This window comes from Bubalus bubalis, chromosome 2 (assembly GCF_019923935.1).
Source record: "Bubalus bubalis isolate 160015118507 breed Murrah chromosome 2, NDDB_SH_1, whole genome shotgun sequence".
NCBI classification, from domain to species: Eukaryota; Metazoa; Chordata; class Mammalia; order Artiodactyla; family Bovidae; genus Bubalus; species Bubalus bubalis.
The window spans coordinates 36298224-36316508 of record NC_059158.1 but is presented as its reverse complement, the minus strand read 5'-3'; the positions used below and the strand labels follow the sequence as shown (position 1 = coordinate 36316508).

Genomic DNA, 18285 nt, shown 5'->3' with positions numbered 1-18285 from the left:
GAGATCCAACCAGTCCATCCTAAAGGAGATCAGTCCTGAATATTCATCAGAAAGACTGATGTTGAAGCTGAAACTCCAATACTTTGGCCACCTGATGTGAAGAACTGACTGATTTGAAAAGACCCTGATGCTAGGAAAGATTGAAGGCAGGAGGAGAAGGGGATGACAGAGGATGAGATGGTTGGATGGCATCACTGACTCAATGGACACGAGTTTGAGTAAACTCTGGGAGCTGGTGATGGACAGGGAGGCCTGGTGTGCTGCAGTCCATGGGGTCGCAAAGAGTCGGACACGACTGAGCGACTGAACTGACTGACTGACTGACTGAACACAGGCAGGAGGTGGAGAGGTTGGAGAGGAAGGAGAGGGGATGTGAAGAGCAGACACCGGAGCTCCCGGGCCGCTGAGTGGCCTCCAGGGTCCACGGCTCAGGCCATCAGCCCCACATCCCGGCTCACATCCCGCAGGAAAGGGTGGGAGCTGGCGCCTCCTGGTTGGCCCCGGGCAGGACAAGGGGGGCAGCTTCAAAGGCAATCCCAGACCAGAGAGGCGCCCGTCTTGTCCCCGAGGGACCAGCTGGTCCCTGGCAGGAGGCCGGCCCCAGGAGGACTGTCACTGCGCTTTGAAGGATGGGGGCCTCGGGTGGGCAGGGGGACACGTGGCTGAAAGAAGCAGGGAGAGGAGAAACCAGAACAGTCCTGGGAGGCGTCTGCCCTTGCATAGATTCAGGCAGGCCACACGCACAAACACTCTGCCATCTGTCTCACACCCAGACACACACAGTGCAGAACCCCTCACCCTGCCGCTCAGCGGGGAGCTGCCCCCCTCCTGGGTTGGAGCAGGGTGAGGGGGCCGAAACCCCCATCTTCCCCTTCTCCCCTGCAGCCCATGCCGGCCACCCCATCCCCTTGAACAGCCTGCCTATGGTTCACATGGTTTTGTTCTCCGGTTGTTTCCTGGTTACCGCCAGTCTCCCCAGCTACAAGGAAGCTCCCAGAGAAATCAGCTTTCTTCCCCAGAACCTCCGCCCCATCCCAGCCGGCAGACTTCCCAGAACGAGACTCGGGGCCCTGGGAGGCTGCTCGTCCAACCACCCATCACGTGCTCATTTACCACCTGTTCACTCATTCAGCAAACAGCCCGAGTCCCCTCCGTAGACCAGGCAGAGTGCTGAGCACATGACCTAGATCAGACCTCACCCGTCCCCATGGACACTTCCCAGGACAAACAGCTTCTGCAGATGAGAAAACCAAGACTCACAGAGGGGTTCCGGGCCCTGGGCAAGGTCACACTACAAGGACGCGGTGAAGCGGGCAGACCAGCCCAGCTCTCTCCTGCAGGTGTATGGCCACCACCAGCTCCAGTATCAGAAGGAAACCAGGGGTGCAGAGGGAAGAAGCCTGGAGATGGATTATTGTCCCCGTAAACTCCCAGCCCTGCCTCACCCCTCACCCTTTGCTGTCCTCAGTGAATCCTATGGAGGGCCCCGAGGCCTGCACACCCAGGCCTCAGCCCCGAGAGGCCCCAGGACACAGGCCGGGCCCGGCCCACCTACAGGCTCTCTGCTGCTACACAGCCAAGACGGATCCAGGCCCAGGGCTCAGGAGACCGACCATACATCGGGATCTCCCTGAGGCAGTTAATGTGGGCCACGCAAGGGCCTCAGGGGGAAATCATATCAAACAGGCTGGACAGAAATGCGATTGCATGGCCTGAAGTCCTGACACTGGACGGCAGTGGTGTGTGTGTGCGTGCAGAGGGAGGGGCTGGGAGGGAAGGACAGCCCACAGGTGGCGCCCCAGACAGGAACGGGGCCTGAAGAGCAGGGGTGTCAAGGCTGGGTCTCCAAGGGCTTCAAGCCCCGCCCCCCCCAAGCCCACCCAATCCCCTCCCCGTGCTAAGTTCTGTGGGTGGTAGGTCAGCCTGTAAGGTCATCAATGCCCCCACCAGGGAAGCTGAGGCCCAAGACTCCACCTGGTTGGTCACTGCGTGCCATCATGGATTTGGGGCCCAAGAGTTTGGAGCCTCTGGAATGAGTCTGTTCCCAAAGGGCCGAGTAGGATTGAAAAGCTGTGTTTACCTGTCCCACCGCTCAGCTGTGTGAGCCCCCTTGGGGTACCTCTCCCAGTTGGACCCCTGGTTGCTCATGTGAGGGGGCAGGGGGTCTGGTGGTGGGCTCCCTTCCCGCTCTGTCCGGGCAGGTGCAGGGCTCAGGCCACACAGATGGTCCGGGGCTGGATGCCCGCCGAGCCGCCCTGCAGGCAGGGGACAGGGAGAGCCGTCTGGGGCGCTGTCTCGGGAACTCTCTAGAGCTGCAGCAGCCTCGGGGGACCCAGTCTTCACTTGTCTGTCTCCTTAGGAGACAGCAACCGCTCCCCAGCCCCAGTGCCGGCCTCTTGGGCAGGGCAGGCCCGCTGACCCCAGTGTGAGAGGACACAGCCCGCCGCTGCGAGGAGCACACAGCTGGCCTGCGGAGCGGCCTCTGGCTCCAGACCCGGGGCCTCGCTCCAAACCCAGCCTTCTCCGCCCCAGGGGCGCCCGGCTCCTTCCCCTGCCCTTGGGGGCTTCCTCTGCTTCCTCGCGGCTGCAGCCACCTCTCCGGTCTCCAGCCTCCCTGCCCACCATCCACTGCAATGAACTCCTACTGTTTGGCTTCTGCTTTCAGAATTTAATCTGCCTCTGAGGACATCGAAGACAACATCTTTAAAACTGAAGCATCCAGGCTTTGCCTAATACAAGAAGACTTTGGAAGAGAGGAGGGGCAAAGGAAGGAAGAAAGACACCTATGAGCCCTGACAACTGCGTTAAATTCACAGAAGGTGGCCCGTGGCGTCTGGGAACAAACCACCAGGCATTCATTACTATTTGCCCTGCTTCCTTTGTGCAGTTCTAAGCTGATACATGGTACTGATGTCATCCTCAAACTATACACCACTGAGGATGCAGTAATATACTCCCCATTTCACAGAGGGAGCAACTGAGGCAAAGAGGCTGACAGCTTGCCCAAGGTTGCATGACAGTAGGCAGTGGAGCTGGGGCCCCTGGTCTGCACACCCAACCTCCGCCTGCAGAGCCTCATGAGTGCCCGGAGCCTGGCCGCATGCTGGGTGCCCAGGCTGGGATTCAGCCTGGAAAGGGCCTGAGGAGGCAGGGAGGGAGTCATACGGCTCTGGGCTAGGCAGGTAGGGCTGGACGCTGCTCCCTGCGGTCCAACCCCTCTGGCATCCCCTCAGATACATCTCTGCCTTCTGAGTCTGCTCCCTGGAAGATGGCTGGGTTCAGTAAAATGCTCATATGCTGTGGACCCAACAGACCAAGAGCTCGTCTGGCTTTGTGACACTCTTCTGCTGTGTGACCCAGAACAGGTACTTAACCTCTTGGAGGCTCAGTTTCCCCATCTGTAAAATAGGATGGCAGTCATGCCACCTCCTTCAGAGGAGGTGAGGGGAATCAAAGGAGCTGGAATGTGTGAGGTGCCTGGCACCTAGGGGGTGGCCCATGAAGGTCAGTTCCCTGGCAGGGGGAGCAGTGTCCACCTGGCTGACTTCACCACTGAAAGCATGACCCACAGGCCATCACATCCCCGAGAGCTGGTTAGAAATGCAGATTTTCAGGCCCCAGCCCAGACCTATGGAGTCAGACACTCTACATTAGCACTTTAACACGGCATCCCAGGAGATTGGTGGGCACATTAAGGTCACTTCACTTGCAGCTTGCTGGGGCTTGATCACTTGCTGGTTTCAAATGCGACAGGTGGGAGAGGGAGCCGCGAGGTGGAAAGAGATGCTTAAAGGGACAGGCACAGGCCTTCAGAGCCCCACAGTGAACCTGAGCAAACAGCCCAAACTCTCAGGCCCCGGGGCCAAGGTGGAGCTGGGAATGAGGGCTCCAGGCCGGCTGGACTCCCCATTACCCAGTGCCGGGCCTCTGGTCGGGGCAGGAGGTGAACAGCCTACAGGAACCAAAGGGAAGCTGGTAAGGTTCCCTGTGGGGGGAAGCAACCCAGACAGGCCTACTCACACACATACACAGCATCTCCTACACAAACCATTGCACACGTGTGCATGTGCACACACACACACACACCCTGCCCCAGAACTTGGCTGCCCAGAGAACAGCCCCAGCAGGGAGCGGACAACTCTGAGGACAGTCTGTGCCTGTAAGCGGTGCGTGAGGTGTGCGGGCTGTGGGGGCCCCTATAGCTGGCCTGGATGACCATTCTACACACCCCCACTGCTTGGCCCCTCCTTTTCACTTGCCCAAGTCCAAACCTAGCCGAGCACCGAGAGACCCAAGATTGGCTCCCCTGAGCTTCAAAGGGACCCCACATTCTAACTGGTTCCCTTGCAACGTGCCCGCCGATGGGCCCCCACCCCAGGTTGCTGGATGGTAGATAGCAGGATGGAGCACTGACCTCAGGGTTTCCCCAGGAGGCGGCAACACCCAGTGGACGGAGCCCACGGCCCTCTCCCATGCATACACGAGTAACAGCAAAGCCCACCCTCTCCCCCAGCCACATAGCTTCAGGAGCGGCAGGGACCTCCACCCCCGGACCCACGGGTGGGTAGCAACACTCTCACCCAAACACCCTCAACTTCAGCTCAGAAACACACACCCACTGACCTCTTTCACCTCCGCAGACTGGATGGCCAGGGGTTCCCAGGCTCATAGGGCTCCAAAAAATTCTAACATGTGGGCCCTCAAGCAGGCCTGGGATGCCCAAGAGAGAACCATTGACTAGGGGGTGACTTGGGGCTGCTGCAAGGTGCATGATGTCATGGGTCCTGGAAAGGCCCTTGGCCCCCAAATATCCCCCCTCCGCGTCCGGAAATCCCTCCCAAACCTCTAAGAGTCACTGCCGGGAGAGGCTCCCACCTGAAGCCTGGTCAGCTCACAGCCCCGGTGAGAGGCGGCCGACAGCTGGCCTGAGTGGCAGAGGAGGGGCAGAGGGAGGGTGCAGTGCCAGACCGGCAGCACCAGCTCCCGCCGGGAGGGGGCACCCCCTGACACCCCGGAAGGCTGGTTCCAGAGAAGACAGCACCTCTCAGCCAGGGAGAAGGAGGGGTCCCTCAAATGGAGGGGCTTTAAGCAACCCCATCTCCACACACGCCAGGGGACATGGGGTCCTGCCCCGGCAGTCTCTACAGGGAAGGCAAAGAGCTGGCGATCAGGAAGCCAGGAACGGGGCGGGGGGCCGGGTGGGGTGCCCTGAGTGATGCGCGCTGGGGGACAGGAGGGGGAATTAACCAGGCTCCAAAATAGCACTGCTAGTTCTGCCCCGCTTCACCCTGCGCAATGTCTGGCAGCTTCTGCTTTCGGTCTGACTCATGCCTGGTGGGGGCGGGACAGGGCGGCTGGAGCAGGCAGGGGCCGCCGGATGACCACGGCTCTTCTCCCCTAGCTACCGCCCCCAACCCGGTGGCTGGGCCTTCTCCCCGGCCCCGCCCCAGTGTGAGCTGCACTTCTGGGAACTGGGAACATTCAACCGGGCCACAAAATCCAGGGGTCCCCTGCCCGGGTCCTCGCCCAGCCAGCCCGCACGCGGCCTAGGGCTTCCTGAATGGCAGCTGCCCCAGACCCAGAGCATGGCGTGGCTTCTCTGCTGCCCGGCCCAGGTGCCCGGCTGGCACCTCTAACCTATCCATCTGGAAGCCAGAGGAGAACTCTCTCCCCAACACTTGAAATGACCTTGTACCACAGTGTTACCCCCTCCCAGCCAAGGGAGCAGAGGGAGGCAGCCGCCTTCACCCGTCCCACCCCCGCCCGCCATCAGTTCCCAGGTATGAGATGCACTCTGCAGAGATCTCATGCTCAACACGCACACAGCAGGCCCCCCACCCCATTTTCTGTCCTGAATTGCCACAAGGAACACTTGCCCTTTGCCAGGCAGATGGAGGAACCCAGCGCCCTGGCTTTTGAGCTCATCGGGTCGGGGCGGAGCTTTGCTCATTCTGCGCTCCCCATCCACCCCTCCCCCCACCTGTGCCCCCGACCCCCCGCCCCGTTTCCCCCACGGGGTGAGACTTGATCAAAGATGCTTAAGCTCCCACCTGAGACAAACCGAAAGCCACATCCTACGTCCCGCGTGCTAACCTCTCCCACGCCCTCCCAGCCCTCACACTGACACACGCCTGCCCGAATAGGCACAGCCACCTTTCTATCCAAGTGGGGCGGGTACAACTTCAAGGCCCGGTTCACTCTGCCAAAGCCAGCCCTGCCCTCCTCGAGGTGGGAAATAGATGCCACGGGCAAGTAGGGGGAGAATGTCAGAGGGCATGGGGCTGGCCAGCCCAGGCCAACATGCTCCTCCCCCCCTCCCCCACCCAACTCGCCACCCTGGCACACGCACGCTGACCAAACCTGGTTTGGAAGTGAAAACATCAAGGGGAAAGTCTGTGGGTGGCAGCCGGAGAGATGAGTCAAAAGGGAGCGGGACTTGGCAGGTCTGCCGGCGGCCCATACAGAGTCTGGAGTGTGCGTTGTGTGTGTGCCCGCCAGCCAGGCACCTGCCCGCCCTGCCCCTATACCAGGTGGCCTTACCTACATGCCCCTCCCTCCTTAACTCCGCTCCTTCCCTGGGCCCCCCAAGATGGGAGTGAGTCTAGTGTGAATCTGAGGGATGGGGGCAGGAGTCTAGAAGGAGAAGGCCCGTCTCCAGGAAGCGGTACCAGGCAGGGCTTTCCCCAGGGACAAAGAAGGGCACCCACGAATAAACTGACCCCCCACCCTTATTGCACCGTGAATTGCATCCTGTTCCCCATAGAGACTCAGCGAGAGGGCACTGGAAGGCTCAGTTCCCCACTGACGAAAAGGCAGCCACGTGGCAGCCGTGGGTCTGGCGGCCTCAGGAGGGGGAAGAGGCAGGGGCGCGAGAGAAGGGAAAAGGAAGTCAGAAAAACCGCTACAATCACAGCCTCCGCAGAGCTCTGCCGGAAGGGGACTCAGAGTGGCTCAGGCTCTGTGGCCACCCAGTGCGTCGCCCACACCCTCTAGGAGCGGATGTCGAGCTCAGAGAAAGAGAGAAAGGGCCAGAAGGGGCCGCCGCGTGTGGCCTCTGGTAAGGACCCCCTGCACGCCGCCGAATCCCTTCCCTCTGCTCGGAGCGTCTAGAGGGGCCCTGGCAGCTTCTCCTCTTACAGTGACACCGGGTATGGAGCAGGTTCTCCTTAAGCATCTGCTGAATGCAGCGAATGTGGTGCCCATGACTGGTCCCAGTGGGAAGGGTCTCCCCAGGGGCAGCAGGAGAGGGTGGTGGCAGCTTCGTGGGCCTGGAGAGAAGTGAGCGGCGACAAGAGGGCTTGGCAGGAGGCACACTCCTAGGGACTGGTCGGCCACCATGCCTGTGTCCAGTGAGAACGGCAGAGGCTGTCAGGGCCCTGGCCATGGCCCCTGGCCACTCCCAGTCCCAACCTGCCCACCTGAGCACCTCCATCAGCCAGCATCTGCACACAGCTGCACCAGAGCCAACAGAGGTAGCACCCGCCTTGCCCCAGCCAAAGACAGAGCGGAACTGGTAACAAACCCCCAATACCAGCCCCTTGTCCCGAATGAAGTGAAAGTCGCTTGGTCGTGTCCGACTCTGCGACCCTATGGACTATACAGTCCATGAAATTCTCCAGGCCAGAGTGGGGAGCCTTCCCCTTCCCAACCCAGGGATCGAACTCAGGTCTCCCGCATTGCAGGTGGATTCTTTACCAGCTGAGGGGTCCCGAGGCTGGGAATCTAAAGCAGTTTCTCCAGAGCCCACAGTGATCACCTGCTCTGAACACACATCTCAGTGGCTTCCTTCCCTTCCCCGCCTCACTCCACCTAATTCACTAAGGGGACTTCCTGGGGTCATCACCCACGTAAACTGTCTGCACTCACAGCCCTGTCTCAACCAAAGAGGTCCGAGGAGGGAGCTTTGACCTGAAATTGTGCAGCTAACTCTACAGCTTAGAAAGCTATTATTAAAAGTGCCAGAGTAAAATGTGGGCTGGGTGTCCTAGGGAGAAGCAGAGGCACGCGTGCAAGAGCCCAGTTGCTGCAGAGAGACTGGTGGGGTCGGATGCAGTGGCCAAGCATCTACCTAGAACTTTCCTACCTGTGGCAGACAAGAGTGCCCTCAGAAGCAGAGTTGGCCTGATGAAGAGAAGAAACAAGGACATGCTGGGTTGCAAGTTACATGATCAGGAAGCCTCCACTGCAGGCGTGGGGCTGGTGACATTGTTACCAGTACCAAATGCCAATAGGACTGTAAGTCCAGCGTGACTTCTGGCCCCCGGGGCTGCTCCTCGGATAGAACTCCGGAACTCCAGCATTCCAGAACCTGAGCATGCCTGTCCATGCCTTCAGAAGCAAGGCTGTCATATTTTGCATTCAGAAAGAGGCACTGGGGACACCCAGGGAGGCCATTTGACCCCACACCATGAGCATGAGTTTTGAAGCAGAGAGAGCTGAAGTCCAGATCTGTTGCTTATTGGCTGCGTGACCTCCAGCAACTTCACTTCACAGGAGCCTGGTGTCCTCATGTGCAAAAGGAAGATAATGTCTATCTTGAAGAGTTTCTGTAAGGATTAAATGTAAAGCAACTAATTTGGCGCTCAGGAAATATTTGGTAGATGCATAGTTAGATGTACAGATGTAATGGATGCCCAGATGGACATAAAGGATTAAGGGACAGATGGATGGATATAATGGGTGGATAGATATGATGGACAGATGGATGCATGGATGGATACAGTGCATGAAGTGATGGATGGAGATCATGGACAGATAGATGGCTGAATGTTTACAAGGAGACAGAAGAGAGTAGTTTTCTTCAGTCTGGTCCCCACCTGGTTCAATACCCTTTTAGGCTAAATTTAATAGCAAGAAAATGAAGGCCTATCACTCTCTAATTTTTCTGTTAGAGAAATCTGTTTCCATTTATCAGCTTGACAAATGCAATCTTCCTAATGGGCCTTAGCCACATTACCGTGGGGTCATTCCCTGAAGAGGGTAGCGGGCTAGGTCAGGAGAGAGGGTGTCCTCCTGGCTTGGTCACCAGCACCTGCGTTCCCACTGTGTGATAGCACCACGCTCGTATCCCACTCCCCTCAAGTTCAAGTCCAGCCGACCCCAATCCCAGGGAACGTGGGTCTGGGCCAGGGAGAGGAAGCGGATGCTGAACAAGAGTAGGCAGGGAGAACAGGCCAAGGCAGCTAAGCAGAAGACCAAGAACAGAGTATGGATACGTGGGCTGGGAGTGAGCAGGGATCAGAGAAAAGGAACCAAAGAGCAAAGAGAGGGTTTACTGTCTTTGGAGAAGTGGAGAAAGGAATCAGCCCTAAGAGAACAAGGGAGCAGAAACAAAACAGACTGAGCAACAAAGAAAGGTCATCTCCCTGTTCCATCACCCCCACTGTCCACCAGATAAAGTCCAAACTCCCCAGGTGGATATTCAAGGAACTCAGAATCCCCCTGTCCTAACCTGGGCTCAGTGTAGGGGGTCCCATCACTTTCTCCCTGACACAATCCAGACCTCCAGATGTTCCTCCTGCCCCATCCTCCTTCCACAGATTGTCTAATAATGCCTGTGTGTCTCTGGAAGGCCTGCTCCAGAGCCACCTCTTCCAGGCAGCCTACCCTGACTCCACCCTCCTCTGATCACCATTTGGAAACAATTACTTAATTGGCTCCATGCCAGGCTCTGTGCCTGACACCAAGATCCAGATATAAGTAAGACAGTCCCTGTCCTCACTGGTACTCACAATCTATTTTGAAAAAACAACATTACTTGATAACATATATTGTATTGTATTTCTATTTAGAATGACTACCTTACTATGACTGTGTCCGATTCTTTGCAATCCTATGGAATGCAGCCCGCCAGGCTCCTCTGTCCATGGGATTCTTCAGGCAAGAATACTGGAGTGGGTTGCCATGCCCTCCTCCAAGGGATCTTCCCAACCCAGGGATCAAACACAGGTCTCCCACATTGCAGGAGGATTCTTTACCATCTGAGCCACCAGGGAAGCCCTTACTATGCCTACTACCAATAAACCTGAACTGAGCACTTCCTGTTTGTCAGAAAATCTTCCTAAGGGCTTTACTGTGTCTTAATTCATTTGCCGTTCTCAACAACACTGGGAAGTAGGAAATATTAGTGTATCCATTTTATAAATGAGAAACTGAGGCACAGAGGAGTTACTCTGTTGAGTTTTCTCAGCTGTAGTAGAACCGAGGGCTGTCCCCAGGTTTTCTCTTTCTTGGCATCTCCCAGGGAGAAGGCACTCAAAGCTGGCCCTTCTGGGCTTGACGTGCCTTCCTGTGGCCTGGGATTGTAGTTCTGGCCTGGGATGGTGTTCTGGCTTTGTAGGGGGACAGTGTAATCAGAGAAAGCTGAGCCTGAGCAGGCTGGGCATGACAGGGCTCCCGGGTGGGGTGAGAGGGGAGCCAGCCTCGGTGTTCCCTTCCAGCCTCCCTTTTACCCACCTGTCCCGGCGGCCCAGCCTTGGCATTGTGCAACCTTGCGGTCCCCGCAGACTGCCCCGTCCATTTGGTGAGAGGGTTGAGGTGGCACCAAAGGGGAGCCAGGCCCCATGGCCGGGATGGATGGAAACAAGGAGGTTGGGCCGGGATAAGGGAGAAGCTTTAGCTCTGCCTGATCCTATGGGGGGGTCAGGGCTCATGAGCAGATAAGTTGAGCCCCATAGACGTTGGTTCCAGGCACCCTCCAGTCTGGCCTGAGGGCCCGGACACTAGGCAGAGATGGGACCCCTCAAAGCTGAGAGCTGGGCTGCCCTCTTGGCAGGCTCTCCGGCCTCAGAGGCCCCTTCAGGCTGGGAAACCTGAGGAGATGGGGCAGCTCAGGACGGATTCTCAGAATAGAAGCAACAGGAGGCCCTGCTCTAGGCTGGGGATGCGGAGCCTCCGGGCCAGCCTATGGAGCACAGGAAAAGGGGGTGAGGCTCCAAGTTCAGCCCTGGCCACACCTCTCCTCCACACTCCTGTGTCCTCCCGAGAAGCACGGGGCATTCAGTGCCACCGCAGCAGGGGAACTGAGGCAAGGAGCCGCCTTCCGATCCTGCGGACTTGTTCTGCCTGCCCAGCCACCAATACCATCCTTGAAATCTAACCTCCACGCTTCTCACAAGCACATGGGGACTCCAGACCCTACTGTTCTGGGATCCCCTTCCACCGTGGGGACTTGTACTTTCTAGAAAGTAGCCTACCTGGCTCCTCTAAGTTGGGCTGGGGAGAAGAAGGAACCGGGCCTTTCCCTGAGCCCTGACCTGAGGCTGGGTGTGCAGCACAGTAAGTGGTGCTGAGAGGCTATGGACCAAGGCTGCCTGAGCTTGAACCCCAGCTCCATCACTTGCTAGTTCTGTGCCCTTGGGCGAGTTACTGCAGCCTCTCGGGGTCTCGACACCTCAATTTCCTCATGTGAAAGGGAGACAGTGCTCCCCACCCTGTATCCACAGTTGATGAGAAACCAACGCATGCACGTGACTCCTCAAGCATCTGCATGGTCCCCGCTCCCAGGCTCAGGGCACCCCCACTCACAGCCTCATCACCGGCCCTCCCTCCTCCTCCTCACCGGGGGCCCAGTGGCTTGAGCCCTGGCAGGGGCTGCTGAGGAGCTGACGGAGCCACTGCTGTGGACAGAGCTGGTGCCAGGCCCACAGCGGGCACAGGGCCCAGGCGTACAATGGGGCTGTGTGTGCACCCAGTGTTACCCCGGAGCAGAGCTGGGCAGGCCAGCATCTGGGGTCCAGCCAAGAATTCATTTCCCTGGAGAGGGCCTCCCCACCCCCTCCCAGGCTGCCCAGTCACCTCCCTCCCCCGGGGTGGGGACAGGCACCACCCATGCCCCCACCGAGCCCAGGCACTGGAATGGGGACATGCCTGGTGGCAGGCGCTGGGGAAGAGGGACTGAGTCCAGCTGCCAGACGGGGCTGCCTACTTGTGAGGCATCCGGGACCCATTATGGTGATCTGGGGCTGCGGCTACTAGGAAGGTGAAGTCTGCGGGGGCCGGAGGACACGAGAGCGGTCAGCTGGGACCCCTCCCCATCAAATGGAAGAAGGGCCTCCCTGCTCCTCCCTGGCTGGCTGAGCCCAGGGCCCAGAGCCTCAGGACAGGAGCCGGCTAGTTCCCTGGGGGAATGAGTCACCGGCAGTGGCTGCAGCCAAGACTGCCGGAGCCGGGAGCCGGTGGGCAGGTGGAGCCTCTCCTCACCCCTCCCCGTGGGTCTCCTCCAGCTAGAAAACCACTCGGCCGGTGCAGGGTGCTGACCACAGCGTCCCAGGCTGGGCCTCCGGAGGACACTTCCTCTGGCTCAGAGGATTAGCTGTACTAGGCCTGGGGGTGCACCGACTCCTAGAGCTGCAGGCACGGACCACTCACCTCCCCCCCCGCCCCACGAGATGCCATGGAGAGAAGAGTCAGAATGCAGGTCAAGGCAGACCCCCCAAAAGCCTGAGTGAGACACAGGGTCTGAGGTGAGGGAGGAGGGGGACACGGGCCTCTGGTGTGTGGGGAAGAGGGGAGGAAAGCCAGGCCACTCTCTACCTCAGGCTGTGCCTAAAGTGGGGATCTGGGGAGGGGCGCCCTTGCATGAAGTCACTTTCCATTCTCCTCAGAACTCAGGAAGCTCCCAGCAACAGGAGATAACCGCCCTAGCCTGAGGCCAGCCAGACCCACACACCCTCTCACATCCAGTCATAACGACACAAATGTGTCCCTACGGGCTGCCGCCCACACCAGCAGAGGGTCACACACAAAAGTCACGGTGGCGGCCCCAGCCCAGCGGACACACTTGGATGCCCACCCTTCCTCTCACACCCACGGGTCCCTGCCTCCCTGCCCAAGCCCCCGCCCAGGCCCATCACACCCTGAAGGCCCCATCAGAGCACTGTGGCCGCCCTACCCTCGCCTCAGACCCTGAGGACCACCTCTCCCCATGCCACTGGTTAGAGGGACTGGACCTTCTGGGCATGTGTGACCTGCCCTGCGAACAGAGGCTGAGACGCCGGAAGGGGCCTCCCAAGTTGAGCCCACCATCCTCATTTCACCCATGAACAAACTGAGGCTCAGGTTGGGGAAGTGTCTTTGTTCAAGGTTATGGGCAGGGCTGGGGGAGCTTAAGGCTGGTGGAACAAAAGCAGAGAACAGGGAAGGCAGAGTGAAGAAGAGGAAGGGTATGGACTTCCCTAGTGGCATAGTGGATAAGAGTCCACCTGCCAATGCAGGGGACACAGGTTCGATCCCTGGTCCGGGAAGATCCCACACATGCCACAGAGAAATTAAGCCCGTGGGCCAGAACTGCTGAGGCCCTGCGCCTAGAAACTCATGCTCTGCAACCAGAGAAGCCACCACAGTGAGCAGCCTACGCACGGCAACGAAGAACAGCCCCCGCTCACCACAACTAGAGAAAGTCCGTGTACAGCAACGAAGACCCAGCACAGCCAAAAATAAATAAATAAAAATTAATTTAAAAAAAAGAAGAAGAGGAAGGGGGGATCCGCCACCCTCTCAGAGGTGCAGCTGTCCGGGGACGCTGTGGTGCCTCTTCATTCATTCCTTTCAGATATTCTCAAGTGTTTACCAGGAACATGACTGCACTGTGGCCAGGGCCCTTCTGCCTAGTCTCAGCCTGAGCTCCCCCCGGGAGAGTTTGCTGGTGAGGCTGAGTATTGTCTTCAGGGCCCCACGTCCCACAGATAGCGAGGCCAGGCAGCACTCAAACCTCTTCCCCCAGGCACAGCCTGGCAGCCCCCGCCCTGCCCCCACGCCTCACAGGGAGCGCCAGCATCCTCTGGACATCAGGGCCCACAGTCCAGGTCACCTCCAGAGTCAGTGCCAAGTCACACAACAAGGAGCCTAGGAGGTCACCCCTCTCAGAGACTCCCAGGCTGATGTCAACAGCAGAACCCCCTTTTCAGACAAAATTTACCTGGAACTCTGACAGCTAAACATGAGAATGAAGCGGTTCTGTGGGGAGTGGGAAGGGCCAGACTACCTGGCCTCCAACGGGGGGCTTCCCCTTCCGCAACGCCCCTCCGCCTAGTCCTTCCCCAAGGCACCCCCAGGGATTCTGAGAAAGAGTCTAAAACTCAGTTTTCTCCAGCCACTGTGTTACAGAAACCCAGGGGGAAGTTTTGTGTGTGGATTACCCAGGCTCACAAAGAGCTGGGACCCCAGCCCCCACACTCCAAACCTCCAGGCCAAGCTCTCCTCCACGACCCTCAGGGCACCCATCCCTCACATGGGAAAAGGGACAGAAAGGAAGAAAAGTTTCATGGATTCAGATCCTCCCGTGTGCCCAGCACTGGGCAAAATGCCCCCACAAACATCAAATGCTTTATTTTTCATAATAACTCTATAGCCTACATAGTATCATCTTTGTCTTGTAGGTAAAAAAAAAAAAAAAAAAGGACATTCAGAGAAGTTAAGTGACTCACACAACGTGTGAAGGGCAAAGCCCACATTCCAACTCACCTGTGTGCCCTTAATCCCTCAGGGCAGCCTGGCAGAAACCACTCCATCGTGATGCCCAGGTACGACCCCTCCCTCTGAGCCCCATCCCAAGCTTCACCTCACTCAGCTGACAGGCCTCCTTCCCCAGCTCAAGGCACAGGCAGAGCTTCTTGCTAGTAACAGTAACCTTAGCAACAATGACAAAGCCACCAGCTCCCTACACCATAGCGCTCACTAGGTAGGCTCTTCGTCCATTATTCTACTTCATCCTTACAACACTCTACTCCCACTCCCATCTCACAGAGGAGGAAACTGAGGCACAGAAAGGTTGATGACTTGCCCAAGGTCACACAGCTAAGGAAGTCGCAAAGCCAGGGCTCGAGCCCATGCAGTCTGGCCCCTGAGCCTGCACACCTCACCCCTGGGCATTGTCGTTCCCTACAATGTCTGCGGTTCCTCCGCAGTGGTCGCTGTAACAAGTGCCCCAGCTGGGGGCTAGCCCTCCTCCCCCCAGGCCCTTTTCTTCAGGGGTCAGAGGCCAACTGGCACCCCTGAGGGATGGACAGGGGAACGCCTACCTGAGGAGCACCATCAGCTCACTCGCTCTCCGGCTGGATGGTAACCCTCATCCCACCTTCCAACCCCCATCCCTGAGAGTCGTGGGCCCGCCTGCAACGTTCAAGCATGAATAGGATGCCTAGTGCGTGCCCAGCTTCAAGCAACGGGCAGGTGCAGAAAGCAGTGTCCTCGTTGTCTGGCCAGAGGCTCAGGTCCCCAGCCATGCCCAAAGGGGTCGCCCCTGCCACCCCAACCCCCTTCAGCACTGGCTGTACCAGATGTTGGCAACACTTAGAAACAGGGCTAAAAATAGTCTCTCTAATGAGTCAGTGCTAAGAATAACCCGGGCAAACAGCCCTCTGGGTGAGGACATGCTGCCAGGGAGGCACCACCTCCTCCCACCTCCCCAGCCAGCCTGGTCCACCCCCCAGCCTTTCCCTCAGCGCCCACCACAGCCAGCAGAGAGCCTGGGATGTTTACACCCCCTCTGCTGAGTGGACAGAGATGCGGGCACGCACACACACACTCCCTGACTGAAGGGGAAGGGGCGTCAAACGAGTAGGCGGACTCCAGAGACCCACCCTCTCAAGGCGGAACTGAGCCGAAGCATGGAGACACTTGAGTGTCTTTCCCAATTCTAACAACAACCCCTCACAGGACACTCCCAACTCCTCTCTGCTCCCCTCATGCCTCCTCTGTAAAACGGGTCTCTAGCACCACTCAGACCGGCATACTTCCTAGGTCACCAGCGGAACTGGGACCAGAGAGGACCAGCATCATCCTAACGGGCAGATGTCAAACATGGGGGATGAATTGGACCTGGGGAGTCAGAACCACATCAGATCCCATGACCAGGGGCCCCCTCATTTCTTCCCTGTTCTTCCCCAAAATGATCAGAATTGCTAGACTCATGGACATCTGGACATGAATTGCAGGTGAACAGAGCACATTCGCACAATGTCAGAGCCAAAGCTCTCGCCTGTAGGTAAGAGGCAAAGTGACGAGCATCACTCTGCAGTTGAGGAGACTGAGGCTCAGAAAACAGAATTAACTTGCGAGGAGCTGCTCAGCTGGGATGACGCCTTACTGCCATCTGCCAGCCCGGAAGCATCACCCAGGAGGCCGGGTGCTGGGCACAGCCCCATCGTCCAGCAAGGCCCAGAAGGAACAGGATACCCTCTATTGCTGCTGGGAGAGAGAGGGAAGGGGCCAGAAAAAGGTGAGGCGCCTTCAGGAAGAAAGCAGAACAGAGGAAGGAGGGAAAGAAACGGGTGTCCTGGCCATGGAGTCAGGAGCCCTGGCATCTAGTCACACAGCTCAGTTATAGATAACTGGGAAATGGAAATGATAACATGGGAAATTTCCCATGATCTGGGAAAACCATTTCCTAGCCTTCCCTCCAGGACTCAGTTTCTCCATCTGGAAAATGGAGCTTGGAACAGCAGGCCATTGAGATATCCGGAAGTATATCATGACCTCACATAGGGGTTGCATAATGAATATTAGCATATCAAAGGCTCTAACAAGTCCTGTAGCGAAGAAATCCATCTCCCCCCACCCCCCGCTTTTTTTTTAACTCACACTCTCCCAAACCTGCTTGATCACCAAACCCTTCCACAGAATGCATCTTGAGAAACTCTGGAGTTGGATCTGGGGTCAGCACTTCAAAGGTCTGCACAAACCAGCAGGAAACAAAAGCTTGAAGCCAGCCCAGACAAAATACATCAGGACCTGCAGGCAGCCCCAAGCCCTGAAAAATTCCTGGTAGCTCTGGGTGCTCAAGAGTCTAGGATCTCTGTTCTCTGGAGGCCTCCCTCAGGACCCATCCAGGGTTTTGGTTCCATCTGATCCTCAGCAATCCTGTTGAGAAGGGTAGAGAAGGGGTTAGTATTCCATGTCACACAGCTGAAGAGATTGGGACCCAAGAGACCAGAGAACTCGCCCAGGGCCACACAGTTGGTCCTGGGTGCAGACAGGAGAAACGGCGTCCTAAGTACTAAGCACTTGACCTCCATGATCTCACGTAATTCTCCCAACAACCCTTTGAGGAGGGCAATGGGGTTCTGCCCATTTCATCGAGCAAGAAATGAATGGGCAAAGAGGTTCAGGCTCACGTCCGAGGAAGGTTGCACAGCTGACAAGTGCTGCTGCCTGGGTTTCAACCCTGGCAGCCTGAATCCAGAACTCAAGCCCTCAGCCCAGCCCTGCCACTCACTAGTTAGCAAGAGAGATTTCACCATTCTGAGCCTCCGTTTCCTCACCCATAAAATGAGATGTATAAAAAGACGTGGGCGTTAGGTTATTGTGAGGATGAAATCTCCAAATACACAAAAGCGCTTAGCACAGTGTCTGGCATACAGTAGGTACTCAATATGCATGACCTCTCATCAAATACCACATCCTCCTATGGGAGCACATGCCTGAGCCTCAGGGCTCTGGGCTCCGCAGGCTCGAAGCCACCCATAGCTTCCTGGAAATTGACTTCTGCCAACATGTCCCAGGGTGCGCCCCTCCACGTGGCCTCACAGGCTTCAAGCTGGGGTTCCTTGGGTACCCTATGTAGGTGGGGGCTCTAGAGGCTGGGTTTCCCAGCCTGGGTCTCATCCTCTGCGGCCCCTAATGCGCCACCTCCCCCTCAGATCCGGGGATATCCCCAGTTCACCATGGGTCACAGGCCTCTCCCCACCCTTGCCCCAGGTCACGGGATAGGAAGGTAGGGGCTCTCCAGCCAGGCAGATGATACCCTCATGACCTGCCCAAGCTTTCCCAGCCTTAGAGACAAGAGTTACAACCCACCCAGAATTCGCCACACTTCCTGTAGCTGCTTATCCCCATGAGGTCACAAGATGGGCATCACCACCCAGTCAGCTGGCTGCTCAGGGATTTGTATGCCCACTTGACAGACAAAGAAACGGAGGCCCCAACTTACCCTGGGCAGAAATCTAAGTCATAGAAAGGCTTCTGGCTCCTGGACCAGGACTCAGGGCTGAGTCAGGTCTCCGGCCAGGCAGGCCCACCAGAGCCAGTAGGGGCACCAAAAAGGAGGAGATGAAGGCTCAGAAGGCTTCCAGGGGGCCAAGGGGAAGAGGGAGAGGTCTGAGCTCTGAGACCCACCAGTCACTGCAGACCCTGCAAGTCCTGAGATCCGGGAGCATCCATAAACCTGAGTCCTCCTCTGCCCAACCCTAGCCAGGAAAAATGTGCCCAGCCTGACTTCAGACAACCCTCACCCTCACCTCTGGCGAGGTCTGGCTCTGTACCCTCCACTGACAGGGAGCCTTCATT

The 18285-nt window shown here is 57.7% G+C and overlaps 1 protein-coding gene across 5 annotated transcripts in view; it reads right to left on the bottom strand.

Moving 5' to 3' along the window:
• TFEB (transcription factor EB) overlaps positions 1–18285 on the bottom strand; it is a 48331-nt gene that overhangs the window by 15118 nt on the left and 14928 nt on the right. For 2 of the 5 annotated variants that reach the window (XM_044930197.2, XM_044930199.2), the window contains exon 2: positions 16582–16860. The exons of 2 other annotated variants lie outside the window; for them this stretch is intronic. The gene's annotated coding sequence lies outside the window, so the exon portion shown is untranslated. Of the gene's footprint in view, positions 1–4623; positions 4787–16581; positions 16861–18285 lie in introns of those variants that run through there. One more of the 5 variants, XM_025270134.3, reaches the window with a different exon arrangement.